The 11,222-nt window shown below is 42.0% G+C and overlaps 1 pseudogene; it reads left to right on the top strand.

Moving 5' to 3' along the window:
- The first annotated feature begins 9,667 nt into the window (after window positions 1-9,667).
- Window positions 9,668-10,658, top strand: LOC120105049 (putative aquaporin TIP1-1 pseudogene; annotated as a pseudogene).
- Window positions 10,659-11,222: the final 564 nt, after the last annotated feature.

The following is an 11,222-nucleotide window of genomic DNA, read 5'->3' as shown; positions in this document are numbered from 1 at the left end:
TATATCATATATCATTTACTTGTTTCACGCAGATACGGACTATGAACCTTTGACAGCTCGGGACATCTGGGGCCCCCATTCTGCTTCGGCAGCTCCTCATGTGGTGTTTTCACCTGCGAGCCCCCACCCCTGAGCTTCCTCAAGGTCAATTTTGATGGCTCAGTCCAGGATGGAGGTAGGATGGGAGGAGCTGGGTTAGTCATCAGGGGCCCGGATTCCAGCACGGTGGCAGCGGGAGGCTGTCAGATCTTCGACATCTCGGTCCCAGGGGCAGAGCTGCGTGCGACTTGGATGGGGTTGCGATATGTGCGATTTGTTCTTCGGACGAGTTCCATCCTCTTAGAGGGAGACTCGGCCACTGTGATCGGCTGGGTCCGGAAAGGCCCTCACAGCGATAGGGGAGTTCACCCATTGCTCCGAGACATATGGTTGACGGTGAGGGAGGGGGTACTCTTTCGAGCTGTACATGTATATCGGAAGGCCAACAGGGCGGCCGACTGGGTGGCGGCATATGTTGCGAGCTACTCAGGCGGCTCCCTATGGGTTGGTGAGGATGATTTGCCTGGTGCATTTCGGGATATTTTGTATGCAGACTCTTCTAGGTGTATTCGTACCCATATAGTATGAAACACCGGTTTTAGCAAAAAAAAATGATATGATCTGTGTTGTTTTTAGGAATACAACATCTCCAAGATGTATCTTTTTAGTGTGAAGATCATAAACATGCATATACCGACGTTGACCAAGAGGATGTCCAACAAATATGCAAGGGTTGCTTGATACTCAAATTTATCTATAGGCTTGGCATGGTGATACGCATAGTAAAGGCAACTAAATACTCATTTGATGGGACCATAAGTGGGAGTTTTGCCAAGTAATATTTCATAAGGAGCTTTCTTGACAATATTGGTGTGCATGGGCCACTTCAAGAAGGTATCGATGTTTTTGTTCAAAGGCGCTGTTTTTTTTGTGGTGTGTCAACACAAGTTTTTTGGTGATCTAGAGCATTTTCTCTAAGACATTCTTTCAAAGCATGAGGGGTAAACTCAAGTCTATTGTCATTTCTAATTTGTTGAACTTAAGAATGGAATTGGATTTTAACCATTGTACAAAATGTGGGGAGATAAACAAATGTTTTGAATCTGGTTTTAATCAAATAGCCCCAGGTACACTGAGAACAATCACCAACTACAGCGAGGGAAAAGGTGTAGTAGCGTGTGAAGAGGTGGGGTATCTGTCGATATCTCCCAGCTGTAGCATGGAAGAATAGCTCCCTTGTTTGTTTCTATTCAACCCTAAACAACCCAATCCCTATCTTGGGCCACCCGATTGTAACTTTAAACGACCCAATCCTAAACTTATGCCACCGGCCGTCTTAGTCCTAGACCATAAGATCCAGATCCTAAATTACCCGATTTACTTGATTCTAACCTTAGTCATCTCCAGGGGTGTAATTGAGCCAAGCCGAATCGAGTAGCTAGAGACTCAATCTCAACTAAATTCAAAATATTTGTATTTGAAACTTGACTTGAGATCGATCGAGTATTAATATACAAGCTCAAATTGAACTCAATCCAAAAAAGCAATATTTGAGATCGACTCGAATATCAATCGAGCCATACTTAAGTTCGAGTTTGAGCTCGAATTCAAGACTGGGTCATAATTAAAAAATATGATTAAAACAAAATATAACATAATATTATATTTTAGATATTAAATCAATAATATATATTATAAATAAATTATAATATTACATAAATATGTATATATATGTATGTATGTATATATGCATATATGTGTGTGTGTGCGTGTCTGTAGATAGATAGATAGATATATATTTGACTAGGTTCATAAGCCTTCAAGCCGAGTATTTGCTAGCCAAGATTGACTCAAGCTAGGTAATAGTCCAGCCTAGCAAAGCTTGGACCCGCGTCAAGCTCGAGTAGCTTGTGAGTTTCTCAGCTCATTTATATCCCTAATCCTCTTTACCATTCTCCTCAGATGCTCTCCCTACACCAAATCCCATCCCTACTATATGACAAACCCAAGATATCCTCCATGATAATCTGTATTTACTCTATGCCATTTCTATGACATAGATTAGGCCAAGAATAATGTTAGGTGTTTGGCTCTCATATTCCCTTCAAATGACCACATTAACGCTGAAGTCTTCCCCTAAATCAAGCTATATTACCACACTTGCCATCCTTAGCCTCCACCATTAGATCTCCTCCGCTTATAAGATCTCCATCCTTTATTCACCCCCTGTCTCACCAATCTAAGAGGAGAAAGGAGCCAATCCTCTTATGCCATCTCGCCTACCTCTCTACCCTTAGATTAGGTTTGATCCCCCAATCCTAGCTGTTCCCTTCAATATCCTTTAATCTAGCCACCTAAAGAAACACAACGAAGAAGCGCACTCTCCTATAGAATAAAATCCTAGTATTATACCTTCTCAAGCTTCTCCATTTAGCCTCAAGCAATTAGGGATCAGCCAACCCAACTCAATCCTAGACACTAGATCTTATAAACCTGAATCTCATTCTTTAAACCAAACATCTCTCTCTCTCTCCTAAACCCTTCATATATCACTAGCTATTTGAGTCTCTGTGAAGCAAGTGAAGAATGACCCTCCAAATTATTGACAAAAACATGCTTGGATACATGGCATCCATATAGGGTCAAACAATACAATACCAAATCTTTAAATCATTTCTGGACATGGCCTCTCTTCCTAACTGAATTCGAGATCCATGGACTTGTCTCATGCTTGAATCCATAACTTGGTTTCAGCTTAGCTTCGGCAACTCCAACATTCAAGTTATATTATGTAACTCATGCAGCGAGCCTACTCTCTTTTCTTATAATTGCATTGGAGAACCATGGTACGTAGAGATGCATGCTGTGAACTATCTATTTCATGCATGAACTTATGTTTTGATTTTGGTCTGATTTTGATGTTCGAGACCCATATCCTAAGTTCTATATTCTTGTGAGTTGTATGGAGTCTCTGCTGCTTCACTAAATTCCATATTAGAATGAAAGTATTTAACATGCATTGTTCTTTCCTCTCCAAAATCACCAAACATTGTATTGAGAGAATCGATGTGCTACTTCCCATCATATTTCTTGTAGGAAAATAATCAAGGGATGAGAAAACTGATAATTAACTTAAACCTTATCAGGTAAAATGAGCCTATTGTATAAATCCTAGGGTTGATGCTGCTCATGGAGATAGAAATGCTAGGAGGAGGGCAAGTAGGAAGAACCACTAGGGCCAGCCAGTGGCCCAATTCACCACGAGCACGTGTCACCCAGCCCAAAGCTGGGTTTGGGCCTGTAGCAAGATAGGCTGGTCAAGTGGACCGAGCCGTCTCATCTAATGCATACACACATACACAGTGTATTATACAGAGTTCTTCATTCGTGGATGCTTATATTAATGATATCACTAATATAGTCTTTACTTTAGGTAATAAAGAAATATTTTATATCTATTCTATTTGATTATGCAATTTATTATCTATTGTGCATATCTATATATCTATATATCTATTGTAGCAATTAATAATCGTGTGATGTGGCATGTAAGAATTCATTTAGCACACATGCCATGCTGCGGCCTGCGTGCATCCGAAGTTTTGGGGGTATATCTTGACCTGGTCCCCTCAATCAAACATGGAGGGCAGGCTAAGCATAATAGAAGCATCCGATCCCTGTGACCGATCTTCTTCCAGTTTGGTTCCACAACCTCGATTTCTGACCCGAGTTGAGCAGTGCTTTCTCGTAGAACGAGAAACTTGGCTTCTACCATCTTAAAGATGTCCCTAGTCTCACGATATGCTAGGTTGTTATGGCATGTTTCCAAAATTTTTATGCCACATCAGCAATCCGTTGTGGCACAATCTTACATTTGTTAGGATGCGATTTTTGAAGATTTGAACTCCAGTTATAGATAGGTCGAATGGTTCTCCAAAATAGGTAATAACAACAAACAGAAAATCATTTTAACTAGGGAAGACTCTGTCTCTTTGTTATCTATTTTTCTTCTCCTTCATTTTCTATCCATAAAACCTTTATCGGAGGGCTCGACCAGAGCTAATCAGGCGACCCTTCGCCCTTCGTTTGTTGTTTTGTAGGTCTATAAAAGTGATTTACGTCGATGTCCCAAGATCAGCAGCAACAAATTGGCATTTTTTGTAGGAACGGTGGGAGAAAGTCATAAGGCTCTGAAGGAGCAATCACCGGGTGCCCACTCGGCCTACTCCATATGATTTCCTGTGCAGTCTTTTGGGTCCCAATCTTCTCAACCCACTATAAGAGTTGTTGATGTGGAATGAATCGATCTACTTACCAATAATCACCAAGGGCTTTGGCACAAAATGGTGATTGCCATTGGCCCCAGAGCCCAGCGTAGAGCCATGACCTGCCCTTTCCCAATATGAGCTTTGACACCAAAAATTCTTCACCATAGCTTGAAAAAATCTCTAATCGAAAGGCTGGCCTCTGATGCATGATCGAGGAGATGCATTGCTAGATTGAGGTCCTGTGGCAGAAGAGGGGCGATGTAGAAGATGAACTGAAAGTGATCAACGATCCCCCTTTCACCACTGAGATCCTGGAGGAGCCTCTACTAAAAAAATTCAAGATGCCAAAGTTTGAACATTATGATGGCACCACTGATCCGATGGATCATCTAACAAGCTTAACGGCTCTCATGATGATCCAAGAAGCTAATGATGCTGTGATGTGCCATTCTTTTTCAGCTACTCTGAAAAAAGTTGCACACTTTGGTTCTCCAGCCAGCAACCGAGATCTGTTGGTTCTTTCGACCAACTCAATCGTCAATTTGTAAGCTACTTCCTTAGTAACAAAACCTAGAGGAAAATTTCCACGAACCTCTTTGTCCTCTGGGAGGATGAGGCACTCAAAGATTACATCAACTAATTCAATGAAAGTGCATGACCTGGACCAGTTCATTGTTGTGGCCACAACAATGAATGGTTTGATTTTTTCACATTCCAGCTTCGCATTGGATAAGAGGTCTCCAAGAGACTTTGTTGAGCTCCTCCGCTATTCAAATAAGTATATGGGAGTTGAAGAGGCTGGAGTTGCCTGGAAAGATGCAGCAAGAAAAGGTAGCAACAGAAAGCGTCAGAGCTATGAAGAGAAAGTCAACCATGGAAGTAAGTGTGGCCGAGATGAGATGGTTGTTGCATGAGCTTATGATCCACTTTTGAGGTTTGAAAGTGTATATCTCTCAGTGCTCCGCGGGCCTAGATTATGATTGAGATCCAAATGTAGGGATACCTTGGTTAACCTCAGAAGATAAAGACTTCAGCCAACAAAAGAGATCCAAATAACTTTTATTGGTTCCACAAAGACCATCGACATAACACTAAAGAATATCTTCACCAAAAGGACAAGATGGAAGCCCTCATCCGATGTGGGCATATTTGTTGCTATATTAGGTCCGGGTGAGAAAATGCTGAGCAGGATAATCGTCCCAAATGAGCCGGATAGCAACAAATCACTCAATGAATAATTGTTTTAATCCATGAAGGATCAGCGGAAAAAGAGAGCCCATGACTTGAAAGTTCAGAAAATAAGCTCAAACTCTTGACAAGATCACGACCAGCAGATGAGGAGAACACTGAACAATTGATCTTTGACATAGTCAAAGTTGATACAGTAAGACTTTGTCACAACCCAGAACCTCACCCAAAAAGGCTATTTGGATGGTATTATTTGGATTCTTTGGCCTTGTATAAGTATCCAAAGTCTACCTAGTATATAGATGATGTGGGACTAAACATACACCCGTATGGATCTTCACATACTTTGCCCATTTAGGCCCTTATTTTGTCATCAGGCTAAGGGTTCAAATCTAATCATAAATACTATGATCAGCCCACGGTCAGTCCTAATGGGCCCATGCTATAGTGTTCTATAGTCCATATAGGCCATGGGTCGGATCTACTCTGATACCATTTGTCGCAACTCTAAACCTCACCCAAAAAGGCAAGCCAAAATATATTATATTATTTAGATTTCTTAGTCTTGTATAATTATCCAAGATCTACCCAGTGCATAGCTAATGTGGGACTAAACACACGCCCATACAGAACCTTGTAGACTTATAGAATTTACTCTTGTATATTTGTTGCTAATGAAGTTGTATTTTAGCTCTTCTTCAATGCAATACCTAGCACCGGTCCGACTGGCCTATGGAAACACTCTAGAAATAATTGGAACCACAGTTCTGTAGGCCTACGTGGCTAAATCTGGAGAGCCGAACTTTAGGTTCTCCTGTGGGGACAACCCAAAAATAATTTCGATCTTAGTTCTATAAGCCTACATGCTAGGGAGCTAAACTCGAAAAGCTGAACTCCAGGTACTCCCATGGAGATATTCCAAAATTGATTGGAACCTTCAGAAGAGTCCTAGTCTCAACTAGGCTCAAATGGGAGGAAGTATGCTTGACTTGATCACTTGAGCATCGTTGATCAGAAGAACCCAACCGATCTTAAGTCTTAGTCTCAACTAGGCTCAGACGAGAGAAAGCACACTCAGTTAATCATCCGAGCATTGTCGATTAGAAGAACCCAACTGATATTAAGTCCTAGTCTTAACTAGGCTCGGATGGAAGAAAGTATGCTCGACTCAATTACACGAGCATCGTCGACCAAAAGAACCCAACCAATCTTAAATTCTAGCCTTAACTAGGCTCAGATGAAAGAAAGCATGCTCGGCTCAATCACTTGAGCATCGCTGACCAGAAGAACCTAACCGATTTTAAGTCCTAATCTCAACTAGGCTTGTACGGGAGGAAGTACGCTTGGTTCGATCATCCGAGCATTACTAATCAGAAGAACCAACTGAATGCCAGCTCAAAAGTCCATAAGAGGCTATACTGTGCATCAGGCAACAACTTCGACACACATCTTGGTCAGAGGTGCTACTATCAACTTTGGGTATAATGGAATTTTTTTCATGACCTAGACTATCTCCAGGAAGCATTATCTCTGAAGTACTTTGCTTTATCTTTCTTTCTCAACTAGCCTATGTATGGGTTCAACTCATCCTATCATAGTCTTGCCTTATTATAGTCTTTGAGTTTATCTTTCTTTCTTGGCTAATATTCAAGAGCATCACGATATTATGTTCTTATCTAAAAACACTAAAATGATCATGGATGATTGTATTCCATCAATTATGACTCTATCCCAACTATCAAACCCGATTTGGCTATCTTAACAACCTGTGGATGACCAAACATAGACAATCCAGGTGGAGGTAAATATAAGAATCCTTTTTCATTTCATCAATAATATTTAATTACATGATAGGTTCGAGATCAAGCCAATCTACTAAAAAAAAGAAAGAAAGGAAGAGAGAAAAGAAGAGGAAGGAAAAGAGACAAGCTGATTAAAGCCTTGGCACTTTGTCCCAAAGACCAAAGAGGAGATACATCCAAAGGTCTACTCGCCATGCCCCGATGAAGGGCACTCGTTCAATGAATCCAACTTTTTCCTGGGACGACTCCCATTAGGAGATAAGAAAATAAGGTATGACTGCAGTCTAGCAATTCCCTTCTGGCATTTTCAGAAGCCCTATTAGATCAAGGAATCAATGATCTCTCATTGGAAGTCAACCGAGGGATTTTCTCTCGGCCTCAACTATTGGCTATCTTACCTTCAACAGTTCCCTACCGATCCCAAAAGCCTAGACCTCGGCCTCCTCGGCCCTATCTTGACTCTTGCTCAAATTCTACTTCGCCCATCTTTTCCATAGCCCATCGAAGAGCTAGCTAGAGTACCTTAATGTGTTGATGAAGACCTTCTCCCCACGAAGGATCCATAGAAATACTATGCCATGGTAAAGAGGAGAGGGAGAAGATTAAAAAGTATCGAACCCCCTTGGTGGAAAAAAAAAATAGAGGTCACAAAATAACCTTGCAAGTTGATTTCAAGAGAAGCCATTCCCTATCTTCTTGTAGGTAACTGGATGGCTTATATGATTCATACGAGCAAATCGGTGGACGTGTGTCCTACCCTCTTTACTTCTGACAACCCGTATCTTTTTGGAAGACCAAAGGACAGAATTCAACTGTCTCGTAGAAGAAGTTGCGACCTCTCAATCTGCATCTTTTTTGGAGCAGTGCAAAGTATGCTGGCAGTTACTTCCTTCGCCTGAACCTAGATGTTGTTTCGGACTTGACAGTGGAGGGGCCAATGTTGTAGCAATTGATATCTAGTGTGGTGTGGCGCATAAGGATTCATCAATCATGCATGCTATATTGTGGGATGCATGCATCCGAAGTTCCTCCGAGGCATTTTGGTTCGGTCTTATTAGGTAGATATGAAGGGCAGGTCGAGTAGAGCAAAAGCATCCAATCCCCGAGACTGATTTTTTTCTAGCTCATTTCTACAACCTCGACCGTGGACCCATGCAGAGTCGAGCCTTCTTGTAGAATGGGCAATTCAGCTTCTATCGCCTTAAAGGCCTGCCTGGTCCTACCATATGCTAGGTTGCCGCGACACGTCCCCAAGGTTGATACACCACATTAGCAATCCGTTGTGGCATGACCTCGAGTTTTTTAGGATGCGATTCTGGAAGATTCGGACTCTAGCTATAAAGAGGTCCGAATGGTTCTCCAAAAGTGGTAATAACAACAAATGAAAAACCACCTTGGCTAGGGGAGAGTTGTCTATTTGTTCCCATTTTTCTTTCTCCTTCGTTTTCCATCTATAAAATTTTTACTAACTTAAGCATCGGCGGATCCGGTCGGAGCCAATTCGGCGAGCATTTTCCCTTTGTTTATTATTTTGCAGGTCCATGGAGGCGATCCATGCTCAACTTCTCGGGATTGGGAGTATCCATCCATCCATTCATCCATATATATATATATGCACTAAAATGGAGGTGCTGCTTATGTAGAGCTCTCCATTTTCCATGTGGATGCCTATATTAATGATATAATTAATATTACATTTATTTTGGATAATAAAAAAGACTCTTATATCTATTCTATTTGATTATATAATTTATTATCCATTGTGTCTACATAGTATAGGTCTATCTATTCACTATGTGGATGCTATTTTTGGATAGTAAATAACACTCTTATATCTATTCTATTTAATTATATAATTTATTATATATTATATATATTATCTATTATATATAATGAAGATAGAGGTTCAACTTGTGCCGAACTCTCCATTTACTATGTGGACCTATATTAATAATATTATTAATACAGTCTTTATTTTGGAAAATAATTAAACTCTTATATCTTTTATATTTTATTATAATTTTGTTATCTATTTGATTATATCTATTTTATATTATATTTCAAAACTAATTAATAAAATATACTCAGCACATCATACGGGTTATATGTTAGTTTATAGACTACAATGGTTTTGGTGCATGGCATCTAGCGTCGAAAAAATTAATACCAAATCTTTCCGAATCATTTCTTACCATGTTCTCCCTTCCTAAATTTGATTTGGAATAAGTTTATATGTATACATATGCATGAATATCTAATTTGATTTCAGCCAAACTTTTAAGTCCAACCCCTACGCATAAGTTCCCAGTATGATAGTCTAGAGAGAACGAGAAGCTGAGAGAGAGCTCAAAAGCGGAGAGGCCAAAAAAAAAAAATGCCGATCCCTCGGATAGCGATCGGGACTCGGGAGGAGGTGATTCACCCGAGCGCCTTCAAGGCCGCCCTCGCGGAGTTCATATCCACGCTCATCTTCGTCTTCGCTGGCCAGGGCTCCGGCATGGCTTTCAGCAAGCTGACCGGCGGCGGTGCCACGACGCCGGCTGGCCTGGTAGCAGCATCGGTGGCTCACGCCTTCGGACTGTTCGTGGCGGTGTCGGTGGCAGCTAACTTCTCCGGCGGGCACATCAACCCGGCGGTGACCTTCGGTGTCTTCATCGGCGGCAGAATCACTTTACTAAGAGGCATCCTGTACTGGATCGCTCAGTTCCTCGGCTCCACCGTTGCCAGCGTGCTGCTCCGCTTATCCACCGGTGGCCTTGCCACCGGCACATTCGGCCTCACCGGTGTCGGCGTCTGGGAGGCTCTCCTCCTCGAGATCGTCATGACCTTCGGCCTCGTCTACACCGTCTACGCCACCGCGGTGGACACCAATAAAGGGAGCCTCCAAACGATTGCACCGATCGCGATCGGTTTCATCGTGGGGGCCAACATCCTCGCCGGCGGGCCCTTCGACGGGGCGTCGATGAACCCGGCGGTGTCGTTCGGGCCGGCGCTGGTGAGCTGGTCCTGGAACGACCACTGGGTCTACTGGTTCGGCCCACTCATCGGCGGCGGTCTCGCTGGGCTCGTCTACGAGACCTTCTTCATCCCCCCCACACCCGAGCAGCTCCACACCAGTGACTACTGAGTAACAGCTGTTGCTCGTTCTCCCGTTGTTTCTTCTCTTCTTGGCCTCCAAAATAATTAATTCAGGCTCTTGTTTTCCTATTCGTTCTTTCGTGCAATCTTGATGTACCATGGGGACCATGTGGGCCATGCACATTCTATGCTGAATTGGGGAGAATCCAAACTCAATAAACTTGGTGCATGAGATTGCGGGCTAGAGCATTGTGGTTGGTGCTAATAATGGCCTCTTTTCGTTTTCCCTACACAAGGACCTATCCTTATATACTTATATACTTCTTTTCAAATTTAATCACAAGCATCATGATTGGTCTGAATATTCTTAGTAACCAAAGTGGCCCATATCAAGTCTCGTAATACTTTTGCATCAGGACTCCTCTTATTTAGAGGATTTAGCTTATGCCAAATCTGAATGTAGAAAAATGCCTTTTTCTTCGCCTCATGGGTGAACCACTTAACTTTGTTTGGAGATGGTTTCCAATATTAGTCTTCCGTACTGGATAGTAGATCCTCATCTTCAGACATGGGAGACAACTTTACAATTGGAGTTGCTGGTGCTTATATTGAAGGTGTCGCACATGAAAGATGATATCGGTGAGTTGGGCGATCTTCTCCTCTAATTGTGTGAGATATCCCGTCATCTCATCATTTATCGAGGTAGAACTAGAAGCCATACTCGTTTTTATCCTTCGGTGTACTTTAAGCACAAATAGCTCTTCTCCTATTTGGTATTGCTCGCATGTTGGGTCTATAAAATAAGGTCCCCACGGATATAGAGAAGCAAAGCTTTGATACCAACTTA

The sequence above is a fragment of the Phoenix dactylifera genome, chromosome 7 (genome assembly GCF_051530095.1).
Source record: "Phoenix dactylifera cultivar Ajwa chromosome 7, Ajwa_hap1_PhDact_Kaust_v1.1, whole genome shotgun sequence".
NCBI lineage: Eukaryota > Viridiplantae > Streptophyta > Magnoliopsida > Arecales > Arecaceae > Phoenix > Phoenix dactylifera.
Note: the sequence above shows the minus strand (reverse complement) of the source record. Positions and strands in the feature narration are given on the sequence as shown.